The sequence below is a fragment of the Salmo trutta genome, chromosome 6 (genome assembly GCF_901001165.1).
Source record: "Salmo trutta chromosome 6, fSalTru1.1, whole genome shotgun sequence".
NCBI lineage: Eukaryota > Metazoa > Chordata > Actinopteri > Salmoniformes > Salmonidae > Salmo > Salmo trutta.
The window spans coordinates 41,046,308-41,061,549 of NC_042962.1; the positions used below are offsets into that span (position 1 = coordinate 41,046,308).

The following is a 15,242-nucleotide window of genomic DNA, read 5'->3' on the forward strand; positions in this document are numbered from 1 at the left end:
GTAATTGTCTGTTACTACATGCAATATGCTGGACAGAGGTTGCTATCTGGTTTTGTGATAAAAAACAAAAGGTGTGTTTGAATTTATTTTGCCACCGTTTTCTTGTCGTCTCGGCCTTTAGGCCTATATATCACGGTCGCAAGACATATGAATTAACAGGTTTAAAGAGCAAAATACGCAATTATCATAACACAGGCTGTGATATGGCTTTTTGGGGGGGGGCTTCCCCAGTGATTTTACCCACGCAGCGCGACTGCCTTAGGGATCTCAGTTTTTAGCTTTATTGTTTGGTTGTGGAATAATCTATTGTGAATGCTTCTTTTTAATGCCTATAGACCTATACAAAATCATATTTAGAAAACAGTCTAAGCTATATTTTACAAAAGAATATAGGCCTATTCCATTGTTAGTTGATGCAAATATTGAATTGACATCGGATTACATAACCCAGGAAGAATCAACTTTTTGTGGACAAAAACTTTTCGGCTACATTTTGACGCATTTCTCTGTTCTCTGGATAATATCCATAGAATACAGTAGTATGGAATTCCAGGCACCGGTTCAAACATCTGAATTGGTGAGAGGTGGGGGGACTAATTTGTCCATGGGTGTGTCTTCCATACTGTCGCTGGGTGTTGGGGTGGGGCTGGCTGTTTGAGCGGGTATGACAGCTGTGCAATGGGCAACCTCTCGATCTGCTTCACGGCACTGTAGATATTAAATGTCCCATCACCATTGTTGAGACTCTAGACAGGGAGCATCATAGATCAAGATGAATTATGCAGCACCACATATAGTATAAATATAACAATGTATGCATATATCACAGTTTCAGTTTGAGGAATATACTGTAACTGTTGACATGTACTGTTTGTCTACAGTTACTGTATATGATCACACTTTTTCTTCATCCCAAACATCCCAAACAGAACCCTATTCCCTATATAGTGGCCAAAAGTAGTGCACTAAATAGGGAGCCATTTGGGACATAAACCATTTCAACTACTCTGATCCGGTAATCTGTGACAGCTCATGCCCACTTTCTCTCTCTCTCTCTCACACACACACACACACACACAAAACACCTGTCCCAAAGCAACAGACACAACAGCTGCTCTGCCCCTGACGGTCGAGCAGCACACAACCATCTTTGTGTGTTAGCAAACTGCTGACCACTCAATACACACACTTTGCACACATACCGTCAGCTGAGCAGTTAAAGGCCGCAGAGGGGTGTGTTAGTGTAAGGCTTTAACATGCTCGAGCATGGCACGGACCACAGCTTTCATTCCACACAAAAGACAGATGGCTAAATCACACACTACAGGTCATCAATTCATTTGAATTTAAAATCCCTGGCAAGCATGAAAGATTAAGGAACAGTGAACTGGGCTGTGCTGTTGCAACCAAGTAGGTTCTGTCCATCACTGGGCGCAAGCCAGTTACGTTCTGCGCAACAATACTTTGATTCCATATCAGCTATTATGCACAGATCTAGAATCAGCTTCCCCTTCCCCAATCCTAACCTTAACCATTAGTGGGGGGAAATGCAAAACTGACCCAAGATCAGCAACTTCACTCTACACCGCATCAGCTAAACTGTCATAAACCAATATCCCACTTAATTTTCAGCAAGTGTAACAGTGTAGGTTCCGTCCCTCTCTTCTCCCCAACCCGGGCAGAGGGCGGGGTCAATGTATCTGAAACGGCTTCATTGGCTGATCCTGTGGGCACCTCAACCTGCGGAGAGGGAGAGTCAATAGGATTAAATCGGCAGTTCAATAATTAAGTATGAATAGATACTGATAGAGAATCTTAAAAGGGATATTTAACTTTTTCAAGGGTCACTTTACTCAAACATATTTTAGAATTTTGTTCATTAGTCAACTGTTGATATGGACCCAAACAATTGTGCACGTCAGCAGTAAAGATTTGAGATACTGTAGAAACCTTTCAGTAAAAATCTCAAAGTGAGATCAGGACAGGTTTTAACTCATTTTGACTTACCTAGGTGGTGTTGTTTTATCCAAACCACTCAAAATAATGTGGAGCGATGTGAAGGGGGAAGCGTAACCTGGTTCTCAGAACATTTGTAATGCACCGCTAGCTGGTATGAACAATTTCCACTGGCATTGCGACATGCTTCAAAAATGCTAGCCTGGAGATTCTGGACGTTGTTGAATAGCCAGCTAACAAACTTAAAAACAGTTCAGATGAAATTACAACATCTTAGGTATGTCGCATACAAGCTACAACTTCAAAAAAGTGAACTTGGTCTTTAAATTGTGAAGAGTAATATTTTCTTACCAGGTTCTCTGCCCTGCTCCTCAGTTTCCTCCACACAGTGTGGTGGGCCTAAGGAAAGAGAACAGGATAAATAAATGAATGACTCACTCAGTGACACTCATTCACACAGTGACACTCACAGTGACACTCATTCACACAGTGACACTCATTCACACAGTGACAATTGAACACATCCAAACATGCTTCATACATTAACGGAAACATGTCCTGCAGATTTGTGCACATATGTACCTGTAGCTGGAGGGGCAGTGAGAGCCCCTGGGCCCGGCGGTGGAGACCCCACTCGCCCTCTCCTAGAGGGTGGATGGCGGTGACCTCATACTGAGCGCACCGCCCTGTCCTGGCCACCAAGGGGCCCCCACTCAACAGAACATGGTCCCCACACCTAAGAGACAGACAGATAGGAGGTGAGACAAGTGTGTCACTGTTCTCATATGTGTATGAGAACACAGTGAAGTTGAGTGTGTATTCAATAAGGATGTCAATAGTGTGTCTGAGTGAGTTCTACCGCGGAACAGTTCCTGTAGCTCACCTGTAGAGCATCACTGTGCCTTTAGGACTTTGTGCTGACTTCTCCACTTCCTCCTGCTTACACCTGCAAACACAGACACAGACACAGCTAGAACACTGGAAGAGTCCTCTGACAGAGGGTACTGATGGCCAAATTCAATATCTTTGCATTATTTCGGTTTGTCTTGTATATTCTATCCCCAAAAATGATACAATTGAACAACAGAGGGTATAGAAATAAAGTACCTGCTGTGAGAGAAGACCTACAGGGCCACAGGGGACGCCACCTCCAGAGGCTCCCAGGGCAGGTCCCGATGGATCTGCTGCTGAGCACCACGCGTCAGAGAGCGCAGGGACTCCTGGGACACACACACACACACTCAGGTCATTTCACTTTGCTTAACACGCATGCACAGTGGGGTCCGAAATTATTGACACCCTTGATAAAGAGGTAGGTGTCAAACTTATTGACACCCCTAAAGATTATTATGAATAAAGTAGTCAGAGTTAAGTAATTGGTCCCATATTCCAAGCACGTAATGACTACATCAAGCTTGTGACTCTACAAACTTGTTGGATGCATTTGCAGTTCGTTTTGGTTGTGTTTCAGATTATTTTGTTCCCAATAGAAATTAATGGTAAATAATAAATTTTGCCATTTTGGAGTCACTCTTTTTGTAAATGAGAATAGAATGTTTTTAAACACTTCTACAATAATGTGATGGCTACCATGACGGATATTCCTGAATGAATCGTGAATATTGATGATTAAGAGGATCAAAGATCATACCCCAAAGACATTCTAACCTCCTCTGTTACTGGCAATCGTGAGAGGTTAGCATGTGCTGGGGATATGATTTTATGACCCTCTAACTTTCTCACTCATCATTATTCATGATTCATTCAAGATTATCCATAATGATGGTAGCATTCAACATTAATGTAGAAGTGTTTAGAAACATTCTATTCTTATTTATAATAAATATGACTCCAAAGTTACATAATACATTATTTACCATTCATTTCTAAATGGAACAAAATAATCTGAAACACAACCAAAACAAACTGCAAATGCATCCAACAAGTTCGTAGAGTCACAAGCTTGATGTAGCCATTGCTTGCTAGGAATATGTGATCAAATACTAAAAACTTTTGACTACTTTATTTATACAAATCTTTAGGAGGTGTCAATAATTTTAAGCCCTACCTTTTTAAGAAACAAAATCTCTCTGGGCAATTGTATTAGTTTCTTTTAGCATACAATATAGCTCAGTATTTGAATTATTTATTTTCTACAGTCATTATTCGGGCTCCTGAGTGGCGCAGGGCTGTCACGACTTCCGCCGAAGTTGGTCCCTCTCCTTGTTCGGGCGGCGTTCGTCGGTCGATGTCGCCGACCTTCTAGCCATCGCCGATCCACTTTTCATTTTCCATTGGTTTTGTCGTCTTCCATCACACCTGCTTCCAATTCCATCAATTCCATGTTGTGTATTTAACCCTCTGTTTCCCCCCATGTCCTTGTCTGTAATTGTTTGTTGTAGTGCTTGTGCACTGTATGCTGGTATCTACCGGGTTTTGTTTGACCCATTTATTGTATTGTTCTGTTGACGGTGGTTTATGGTTATTAAACACAACCGTTGTAAATCAGTTTCTGCTCTCCTGCGCCTGACTTCTCTGCCGCCAGTAGCATCGTATTACAAAGGCACTGCATCTCAGTGCAAGACTCGTCACTACAGTCCCTGGTTCGAATCCAGGTTGTATCACATCCGGCCATGATTTGGAGTCCTATAGGGCGGACACAATTGGCGCAGGGTGGTCCGAGTTTAGCCATCATTGTAAATAAGAATTTGTTCTGAACTGAACTTCCCTTTTTTTTTTTTTTTTTTACAAATTATTGCTCTTTATCAAGGGTGTCAATCATTTTGGACTCCCCTGTATGCACACGAACACAACAGAGAATAACAAGCGTATGCACACACCAGAGATTAAGACAGATATTTACACACACACAAGAATATAAAACACACACTGACCTCTGAAGGGTTCCAGGTGTCTAACTGAGGATCCAGCACTACATCACAACAGAATGCTCCTGAAGTTACTGCAGAGAGAGATTACATACATTGTAAGTGTTATATACACTGTGTACACAAAACATTAGGAACACCCTCCTAATATTGAGTTGCACCCCCTTTGACCTCAGAACCGCCTCAATTCGTCAGGGCATGGACTCTACAAGGTGTCAAAAGTGTTCCACACGGATGCTGGCCCATGTTGACTCTAATGCTTTCCACAGCTGTGTCAAGTTGGTAGGATATCCTTTGGGTGGTGGACCATTCTTGATACACATTGGAAACAGTTGAGCGTGAAAAACCCAGCAGTTTTGCAGTTCGTCACACCCCGTTTTAAATATTTTGTCTTGCCATTCACCCTCTAAATGGCACACATTTACATTACATTACATTTAAGTCATTTAGCAGACGCTCTTATCCAGAGCGACTTACAAATTGGTGCATTCACCTTATGATATCCAGTGGAACAACCACTTTACAATAGTGCATCTAAATCTTTTAAGGGGGGGGGGGGGGTTAGAAGGATTACTTTATCCTATCCCAGGTATTCCTTAAAGAGGTGGGGTTTCAGGTGTCTCCGGAAGGTGGTGATTGACTCCGCTGTCCTGGCGTCGTGAGGGAGCTTGTTCCACCATTGGGGTGCCAGAGCAGCGAACAGTTTGGACTGGGCTGAGCGGGAACCGTGCTTCCTCAGAGGTAGGGGGGCCAGCAGGCCAAAGGTGGATGAACGCAGTGCCCTTGTTTGGGTGTAGGGCCTGATCAGAGCCTGAAGGTACGGAGGTGCCGTTCCCCTCACAGCTCCGTAGGCAAGCACCATGGTCTTGTAGCGGATGCGAGCTTCAACTGGAAGCCAGTGGAGAGAGCGGAGGAGCGGGGTGACGTGAGAGAACTTGGGAAGGTTGAACACCAGACGGGCTGCGGCGTTCTGGATGAGTTGTAGGGGTTTAATGGCACAGGCAGGGAGCCCAGCCAACAGCGAGTTGCAGTAATCCAGACGGGAGATGACAAGTGCCTGGATTAGGACCTGCGCCGCTTCCTGTGTGAGGCAGGGTCGTACTCTGCGAATGTTGTAGAGCATGAACCTACAGGATCGGGTCACCGCGTTGATGTTAGTGGAGAACGACAGGGTGTTGTCCAGGATCACGCCAAGGTTCTTAGCACTCTGGGAGGAGGACACAAGGGAGTTGTCAACCGTGATGGCGAGATCATGGAACGGGCAATCCTTCCCCGGGAGGAAGAGCAGCTCCGTCTTGCCGAGGTTCAGCTTGAGGTGGTGATCTGTCATCCACACTGATATGTCTGCCAGACATGCAGAGATGCGATTCGCCGCCTGGTTATCAGAAGGGGGAAAGGAGAAGACTAATTGTGTGTCGTCTGCATAGCAATGATAGGAGAGACCATGTGAGGATATGACAGAGCCAAGTGACTTGGTGTATAGCGAGAGTAGGAGAGGGCCTAGAACAGAGCCCTGGGGGACACCAGTGGTGAGAGCGCGTGGTGCGGAGACAGATTCTCGTCACGCCACCTGGTAGGAGCGACCTGTCAGGTAGGACGCAATCCAAGCATGGGCCGCGCCGGAGATGCCCAACTCGGAGAGGGTGGAGAGGAGGATCTGATGGTTCACAGTATCAAAGGCAGCAGATAGGTCTAGAAGGATGAGAGCAGAGGAGAGAGAGTTAGCTTTAGCAGTGCGGAGAGCCTCCGTGACACAGAGAAGAGCAGTCTCAGTTGAATGCCCAGTCTTGAAACCTGACTGATTAGGATCAAGAAGGTCATTCTGAGAGAGATAGCAGGAGAGCTGGCCAAGGACGGCACGTTCAAGAGTTTTGGAGAGAAAAGAAAGAAGGGATACTGGTCTGTAGTTGTTGACATGGGAGGGATCGAGTGTAGGTTTTTTCAGAAGGGGTGCAACTCTCGCTCTCTTGAAGACGGAAGGGACGTAGCCAGCGGTCAAGGATGAGTTGATGAGCGAGGTGAGGTAGGGGAGAAGGTCTCCGGAAATGGTCTGGAAAAGAGAGGAGGGGATAGGGTCAAGTGGGCAGGTTGTTGGGCGGCCGGCCGTCACAAGACGCAAGATTTCATCTGGAGAGAGAGGGGAGAAAGAGGTCAAAGCACAGGGTAGGGCAGTGTGAGCAGGACCAGCGGTGTCGTTTGACTTAGCAAACGAGGATCGGATATCGTCAACCTTCTTTTCAAAATGGTTGACGAAGTCATCCGCAGAGAGGGAGGAGGGGGGGGGGAGGGGGAGGAGGATTTAGGAGGGAGGAGAAGGTAGCAAAGAGCTTCCTAGGGTTAGAGGCAGATGCTTGGAATTTAGAGTGGTAGAAAGTGGCTTTAGCAGCAGAGACAGAAGAGGAGAATGTAGAGAGGAGGGAGTGAAAGGATGCCAGGGAGGCGAGTTTTCCTCCATTTCCGCTCGGCTGCCCGGAGCCCTGTTCTGTGAGCTCGCAGTGAGTCGTCGAGCCACGGAGCAGGAGGGGAGGACCGAGCCGGCCTGGAGGATAGGGGACAGAGAAAATCAAAGGATGCAGAAAGGGAGGAGAGGAGGGTTGAGGAGGCAGAATCAGGAGATAGGTTGGAGAAGGTTTGAGCAGAGGGAAGAGATGATAGGATGGAAGAGGAGAGAGTAGCGGGAGAGAGAGAGCGAAGGTTGGGACGGCGCAATACCATCCGAGTAGGGGCAGAGTGAGAAGTGTTGGATGAGAGCGAGAGGGAAAAGGATACAAGGTAGTGGTCGGAGATTTGGAGGGGAGTTGCAATGAGATTAGTGGAAGAACAGCATCTAGTAAAGATGAGGTCAAGCGTATTGCCTGCCTTGTGAGTAGGGGGGGAAGGTGAGAGGGTGAGGTCAAAAGAGGAGAGGAGTGGAAAGAAGGAGGCAGAGAGGAATGAGTCAAAGGTAGACGTGGGGAGGTTAAAGTCACCCAGAACTGTGAGAGGTGAGCCATCCTCAGGAAAGGAACTTATCAAGGCGTCAAGCTCATTGATGAACTCTCCAAGGGAACCTGGAGGGCGATAAATGATAAGGATGTTAAGCTTGAAAGGGCTGGTAACTGTGACAGCATGGAATTCAAATGAGGAGATAGACAGATGGGTCAGGGGAGAAAGAGAGAATGTCCACTTGGGAGAGATGAGGATTCCAGTGCCACCACGTACACAATCCATGTCTCAATTATCTCAAAGCTTAAAAACCCCTCTTTAAAACCTCTTGCGCATAGCATCCCGTTAGCGGGATCATTTTCCAGCGAAAACTCCTAGCGACATTAGCATAACGAAATTCAATATTTTTTTTTTTTTCAAATATAGGGCTGTCTCATATCGTTTTATAGATACACCTCTCTTGAATCGACCCTCGTTGTCCGATTTCAAAAAGGTTTTACAGGAAAAGCACAATATTAGATTATGTTAGAGGAGTACTTTGTAAAAATTGCATCATATGAATTTTCCAACCAAGCACATGCATCACATATAACCAAAAAACAGCTAAATGCAGCACTAACCTTTTACAAACTTCATCAGATGACACACCTAGGACATCATGTTACACACAGCATGCAATCTTTTGTTCAATAAAGGTCATATTTCTATATAAAAACAGCATTTTACATCGGCACCTGACGTTGACTAACTATTTTCCCATAAAATGCGTCCCGGGAAACAGTGCTACAATTTTATAAATTACTATTCGAAAACGATTTTTTTTTTTTAATATTGTCAATCTAAGATTTATAGATGAATATCTCTTAAACACCTGTCATAACAGATTTTAAATTAACTTTACAGGGTAATCACACTTTGAGATCAAATGGGATGCGATACCCCAGAAAATGAGCTCGAAAGCCTAGCTCGGCGCCATCTTTGAACAATTGCAAATCACATCTGATATTGTATAATATCGCCAATAATCCCTCACCTTTAGTTGTCTTCATCAGAAAGCACTTCCCGATATCCCAGGTCAATGACAAATGTATTTTCGGTCGAAAAAGTCCATGCTTTATGTTCCATTAGCTTCCTGTTGTTAGCGCGTCCTAAGGCTGTAATCAAATGTTGATCCGTGCGCGGCACCTGGCTAACGCAAAATGACTGTTTGCTATTAGTTAGGTTCGTTCAAACATGTCAAACGTTGTATAAAATAATCGTCAGGGCCTGTTTCAACAAGAGAGCCAATCAGATTCGAGTGGGACGATTTCATTGTGTTTCAAAAGGTTTCCAAAGGTGGGGGCAGACACGGCCGCCGACGTCACAATGCTGATGGCCCTACTACTGTGACCAATTGCCACATCGTCTCTTTCACTGAGTTTCTACCGCAGAACCCTCAAAACACTTTGTAAAGACTGGGGACATCTAGTGGAAGCACTGGAAAGTGCTCAATTATCATTTTTTCACGTTGTGAATTATAGGTAAGGCTGTGAAGTCGAGTCGACAATTCAGATTCCCACTTCCTGGTTCAATCGGTCTCGGGGTTTTGACTGCCATACGAGTTCTGTTATACTCACAGACACCATTCAAACAGTTTTAGAAAATTTAGGGTGTTTTCTATCCATATAAAATAAGTATATGCATGTCCTAGCTTCTGACTTTGATTAGTAGGCCGTTGAAAATGGGAACGATTTTTTTTCAAAATGCGCTGTGGCGCCCCCTATCCTAGGGTAACGTCAAGAGGTTTTAACCTGCCTCCTCCCCTTCAGCTACATGGATTGAAGTGGATTTAACAGGTGACATCAATAAGGGATCATAGCGTTCACCTGGATTCGCCTGGTCAGTCTATGTCATGGAGAGAGCAGGTGTTAATCATGTTTTGAACACTCAGTGTACATTGTATATAACTTACAAGTAATACATAGTGTAACCATCATCCATGTACATTTTGTTGTTTATTGATAAGTATTTTCTTTTTATAATCGTTTTATTTAATTACATTTATCGACCGAAGACTACGCAATACAACAGCAGTAGTATACATGATTATATTTACTATTATTACTACTGAAATGAACTGTATTTCATTATCCTTATTGCATTGTACAGTATTTACTGAAATGCTGTACCACTACACTGCTTTCGCAATATCCACAAATTGTATTTCATGCCAATAAAACAATCTGAATTTGAAAGAGACAGCGAGAGAGAGAGAGAGAGAGAGAGAGAAAGCGAAAGAGCAAAAAAGCTAGAGATAGAATGAGTGAGTGAGCGTAAGTAAAAGCTGGTTATATACAGTGTATTCGGAAAGTATTCAGACCTCTTAACTTTTTCAAAATGTTGTTACGTTACAGCCTTATTCTAAAATGGATTAAATAGTCCCCCCCTCAAATCTGCACACAATATCCCATAATGATAAAGAAAAAACAGCTTTTCATACATTTTTGGAAATGTATGTTTAAAAAAATAAAAAAAGGAAATATTCAGACCCTTTACTCAGTAAAGGGTCTGTTGGAGCACCTTTGGTGCTTCTTGGGTATGACCCTACCAGCTTGGCACACCTGTATTTGGGGAGTTTCTCACATTCTTCTCTGCAGATACTCTCAAGCTTTGTCAGATTGGATGGGGAGCATCGCTACACTGAAATTTTCAGGTCTTTTCAGAGATGTTCGATCAGGTTCAAGTCCGGGCTCTGGTTGGGCCACTAAAGGACATTCAGAGACTTGTTCCGAAGCCACTCCTGCGTTGTCTTGGCTGTGTGCTTCGGGTCACTGTCCTGTTGGATGGTGAACCTTCACCCCAGTCTGAGGTCCTGAGCGCTCTGGAGCAGGTTTTCATCAAGGTTCTTTGCACTTTGCTCCATTCATCTTTCCCTCTATCCTGACTAGTCTTCCAGTCCCTGCCGCTGAAAAACATCCCCACAACATGATGCTGCCACCACCATGCTTCACAGGAGGCATGGTGCCAGGTTTCCTCCAGATGTGACGCATTCAGTCTTGGTTTCAATTTTGGTTTAATCAGACTAGAGAATCTTGTTAATCATGGTCTGAGAGTCCTTTAGGTGCCTTTTGGCAAACTCCAAGTAGGCTGTCATGTGCCTTTTACTGAGGAGTAGCTTCTGGCCACTCTAACATAAAGGCCTGATTAGTGGAGAGCTGCAGAGATGGTTGTCCTTCTGGAAGGTTCTCTCATCTCCACAGAAGCATTACAAGCATTTCCCTACACCCGCAATAACATCTGCTAAACATGTGTATGTGACAAAATGTGATTTGATTTTTGAACTCTGATGCGCTGTCAGAGTGACCATCAGGTTCTTGATCACCGCCCTGACCAAGGCCCTTCTCCCCCAATTGCTCAGTTTAGCCAGGCGGCCAGCTATAGGAAGAGTCTTGGTGGTTCCAAACTTCTTCCATTTAAGAATGATGGAGGCCACTGTGTTCTTGGGGACCTTCAATACTGCAAACCTTTTTTGGTACCCTTCCCCAGATCTGTGCCTCGACACAATCCTGTCTCGGAGATTTACGGACAATTCCGTCAACCTCGTGGCTTGGTTCTTGCTCTGACATGCACTGTCAACTGTGGGATCTTAGACAGGAGCTTTTTGGTACCCTTCCCCAAATCATGTCCAATCAATTGAATTTACCAATGGTGGACTCCAATCAAGTTGTAGAAACATCTGAAGGATGATCAATGGAAACAGGATGTACCTGAGCCCAATTAGGAGTCTCATAGGAAGGGGTCAGAATATTTATGTAAATAAGTTATTTCAGTTTTTTCGCTTTGTCATTATGGGGTATTGTGTATAGATTATTCTAATCAATTTTAGAATAAAGCTGTAACATTACAAAATGTGTAACTAGTCAAGGTGTCTGAATACTTTCCCGAATGCACTGTCTATTGTTGAGTAGAAACACAAGAAACAACCCAATCCCCATAGGATTCAGTTCCAATCTGTTAACTAGATGCCAGTCATTTCTTGATGTTTTTTCATGAAAATGGTAGGGAAAACATGGATATGAGTGTTTCCTGGCATTTACCTTGCACCTCGGGGACTCTGAGCAGCTCCACAGAGAAGTCCAGTCCAACTTCCAGTTGAAGCTCGCATCCGCTACAAGACCATGGTGCTTGCCTACGGAGCTGTGAGGGGAACGGCACCTCCATACCTTCAGGCTCTGATCAGGCCCTACACCCAAACAAGGGCACTGCGTTCATCCACCTCTGGCCTGCTGGCCCCCCTACCTCTGAGGAAGCACGGTTCCCGCTCAGCCCAGTCCAAACTGTTCGCTGCTCTGGCACCCCAATGGTGGAACAAGCTCCCTCACGACGCCAGGACAGCGGAGTCAATCACCACCTTCCGGAGACACCTGAAATCCCACCTCTTTAAGGAATACCTGGGATAGGATAAAGTAATCCTTCTAACCCCCCCCCCCCTTAAAAGATTTAGATGCACTATTGTAAAGTGGTTGTTCCACTGGATATCTTAAGGTGAATGCACCAATTTGTAAGTCGCTCTGGATAAGAGCGTCTGCTAAATGACTTAAATGTAAATGTAAATGTAAGTCCTCTTTAAAGAAATCCTGAAGGACCTGGCACAGGTGGGCTGCACACGACCGCCAGTATGCCTAAGGAGGGAGAGGCCACACACACACAAACCATCAGCCAATCACCACAGTCACAGAGATTTAAGAATTAAAGTATACATGGGAAAATATTGTACAATCCAGGTATGCAAAGCTCTTAGAGACTTACCCAAAAAGACTAGTGATGCACCGATATAACATTTTTGGCCGATACAATATCTGACATTTTCCTTGCCAAAAAAACGATACCAATATAAAAACAATTTTGCTCTCTTTTAAGCATTCTATTACAGTTAAATAGTGAACACACACACATGGATAAAGCAGTCTAAGGCACTGAATCTCAGTGCAAGAGGCGTCACTACAGTCCCTGGTTCGAATCCAAGCTGTATCACATCCGGCCGTGATTGGGAGTCCCATAGGGCGGCGCACAATTGGCCCAGCGTCGTCTGGGTTTGGCCCTCATTGTAAATAAGAATATGTAATTAACTGACTTGCCTAGTTAAATAAAGGTTACACACACACACACCACACTGACAAAAAAGACATTTTTTTGGCATTTACGTATGTCCCCATTACCAGTAAAACATAATCAAAACCTATTTCTTTCACTTACTTGCTGTGCTGTTTCGTTGTTCAGTTGTTTCATTCTCAACCAGGATTTCTATGGAACGCCTTTAGGGTCTTTGCTATGGAACGCCGTTAGGGGCTTTGCGTGTCAAAAAATATACACGTCAAACATAACACTGTTTGACGAGTCAAATAAGCTTGTTGACCAATCAGGACATGAATATGACTGCACGTCACATAATAATTTAATGCATTCATTCATTTTTTATGTAGTTATTACACAATCACTCGTATTTCATATGTCACAACGATTAATCGATACGTATGCTATGATGCTGGTAAAGTTGTCTCGCACACCTAAAGTGCTGGTCATAAAAAAATCTAGCTAGCTCATGGATGCAAACAATGTTCTTCCCTAAAAACATAGCGAAACGACAATCTGTTTCAGTAGCTATAGTTAGCTAGCTAACTATACAGCTAGGTGTCATCTAAAATAACCCTAATTTATAAGACAGTTCTTATTTGATTAATGGTGGTCGGACCCATCTATGTGAAGCTAGCCACAATAAGGATTAGCCACAATAGTGGACTTTGCAATTTGCCTTCAAAATAAAAGTATGGCATAATTCTACTATTTGTATTAATTTGCATCACTGTAAATTAAATACTTTTATTTTGAAAGCAAACCGCAAATTCCACTATTGGCCTAATCCTTATTGTTGCTACATTCACAACACATAACCCGGTCCGGTCAAGCCGCACTAGCCAGATGACGCTAGCTGGCTGCTTAGAATGTTATCTTTGGGCAACAGGGTTAAGTAGCTGGCTAGCTATTTATTTCATGAACTGAAGTTCAATTTCAATAGGCAAACAACAATACTTACTCACAATGATTCCTAAATAATTGCTAAGAATAAATGAAAATGACTGCAGTTTCTACTGGTCATTGTTTTCAGGCTGGTTGTATTGGTGCTAGCAAGTTATCAAGCTAAAGATAGCTATCCCAGAAGTTTCGGTCTAACAAATGATGCTTTATTACCAACGAGGTATTGTAAACACATCGTTTGTGGCCGGTGTTTGCAGGCTTTTTTGTACAGCTTTGACAGTGCTACTTTGTCTTTTTTGACACGCAAAGATCCAAACGGCGTTCCATATGTCCGTATGTCGTGAAGCTAATAGCAGTGACGCTATTACTGTGTAAATCCGGTAAGGCAACATCTGAAAAATAGCGCACTTGGTAGTGTGTACCAGTGCTCGACCAGTCGGCGAAAGCCAACATCACACACGACAGAGAACGGTTGATTGTCAAGGGCAATGAATGCCATTATCTTGGCTTTAATGGATTCCGCCTTTTGAGTTGTCTCGCTGAAATGTTCATACTCTTTCAAATGACTGCTCGATCCACACAGCAGACATTGTGGGCTAGGTTAGGAATGCTGTGTTGCACGTGTAGCACAAAATTTTACGTGGCGTCATTATGCCATGTACCTACATTATACAGGTACGCACATCAGCTTTGACATCGGTTTTGCACATCGGCATTAAACTAGACATTCTGATATGTTCACCGATATATCATGCATCTCGAAAAAAGACACACAGCTGTAATTGCTGCCTAAGGTGATTCAAATAAGCATTTACCCAGGGGGTTGAATACTTACATTAGTTTTTTTATACTTTGACATTACGTAGTATTTTGTGTAGATCGTTGATATTCTTTACAATTTGTAACCCAACTAAACGTGGAAAAAGTCAAGGGTTGTGAATACTTTCTGAAGGCACTGTAAGATTTAAAATGTTTGCAGTGTAGATCCATGGTGCTGAACACCTCTGTTCATTATTATCTGTGGTTCTGTACGCTCCAAGGTGAAGTTTCCCCTTAGTACAGATTGAGGATCAGCTTCTCTTCTCCTAATCCTAACCTTAACCATTAGTGGTGGAAAACCTAAACTGATCCAATATCAGCGTCTAAGGGCAACTTCACCCTACACCGGTGCTGTATACCTCAGTGCATGTATACCTATATCTGTGGTGCTGTGTTGTACCTGGTTGACCAGCAGTGGGTCTGTGTCTTTGAAGGTGAGCAGGGAGAGGGAGCAGGATTGGGTGAGGGGCTGGTGCAGGGGCCAGGGCTTTCCATCTACTAAGGCCAGGGCAGAGCTGGTTACATACCACTGCCAAGTCTGAGAGAGAGAGATTTAATATGATTCATACTATAGAATGTTTCTGACTTCGTTGACAAAATCAAACAGCATACAGACAATCCATGTATGAAACGTATTCC

At 43.8% G+C, this 15,242-nt stretch overlaps 1 pseudogene; it reads right to left on the bottom strand.

Annotated features, from left to right (window-relative positions):
• Window positions 1-1,380: 1,380 nt before the first annotated feature.
• Window positions 1,381-15,242, bottom strand: part of LOC115195920 (39S ribosomal protein L39, mitochondrial-like) — a 14,905-nt pseudogene continuing 1,043 nt past the window's right edge.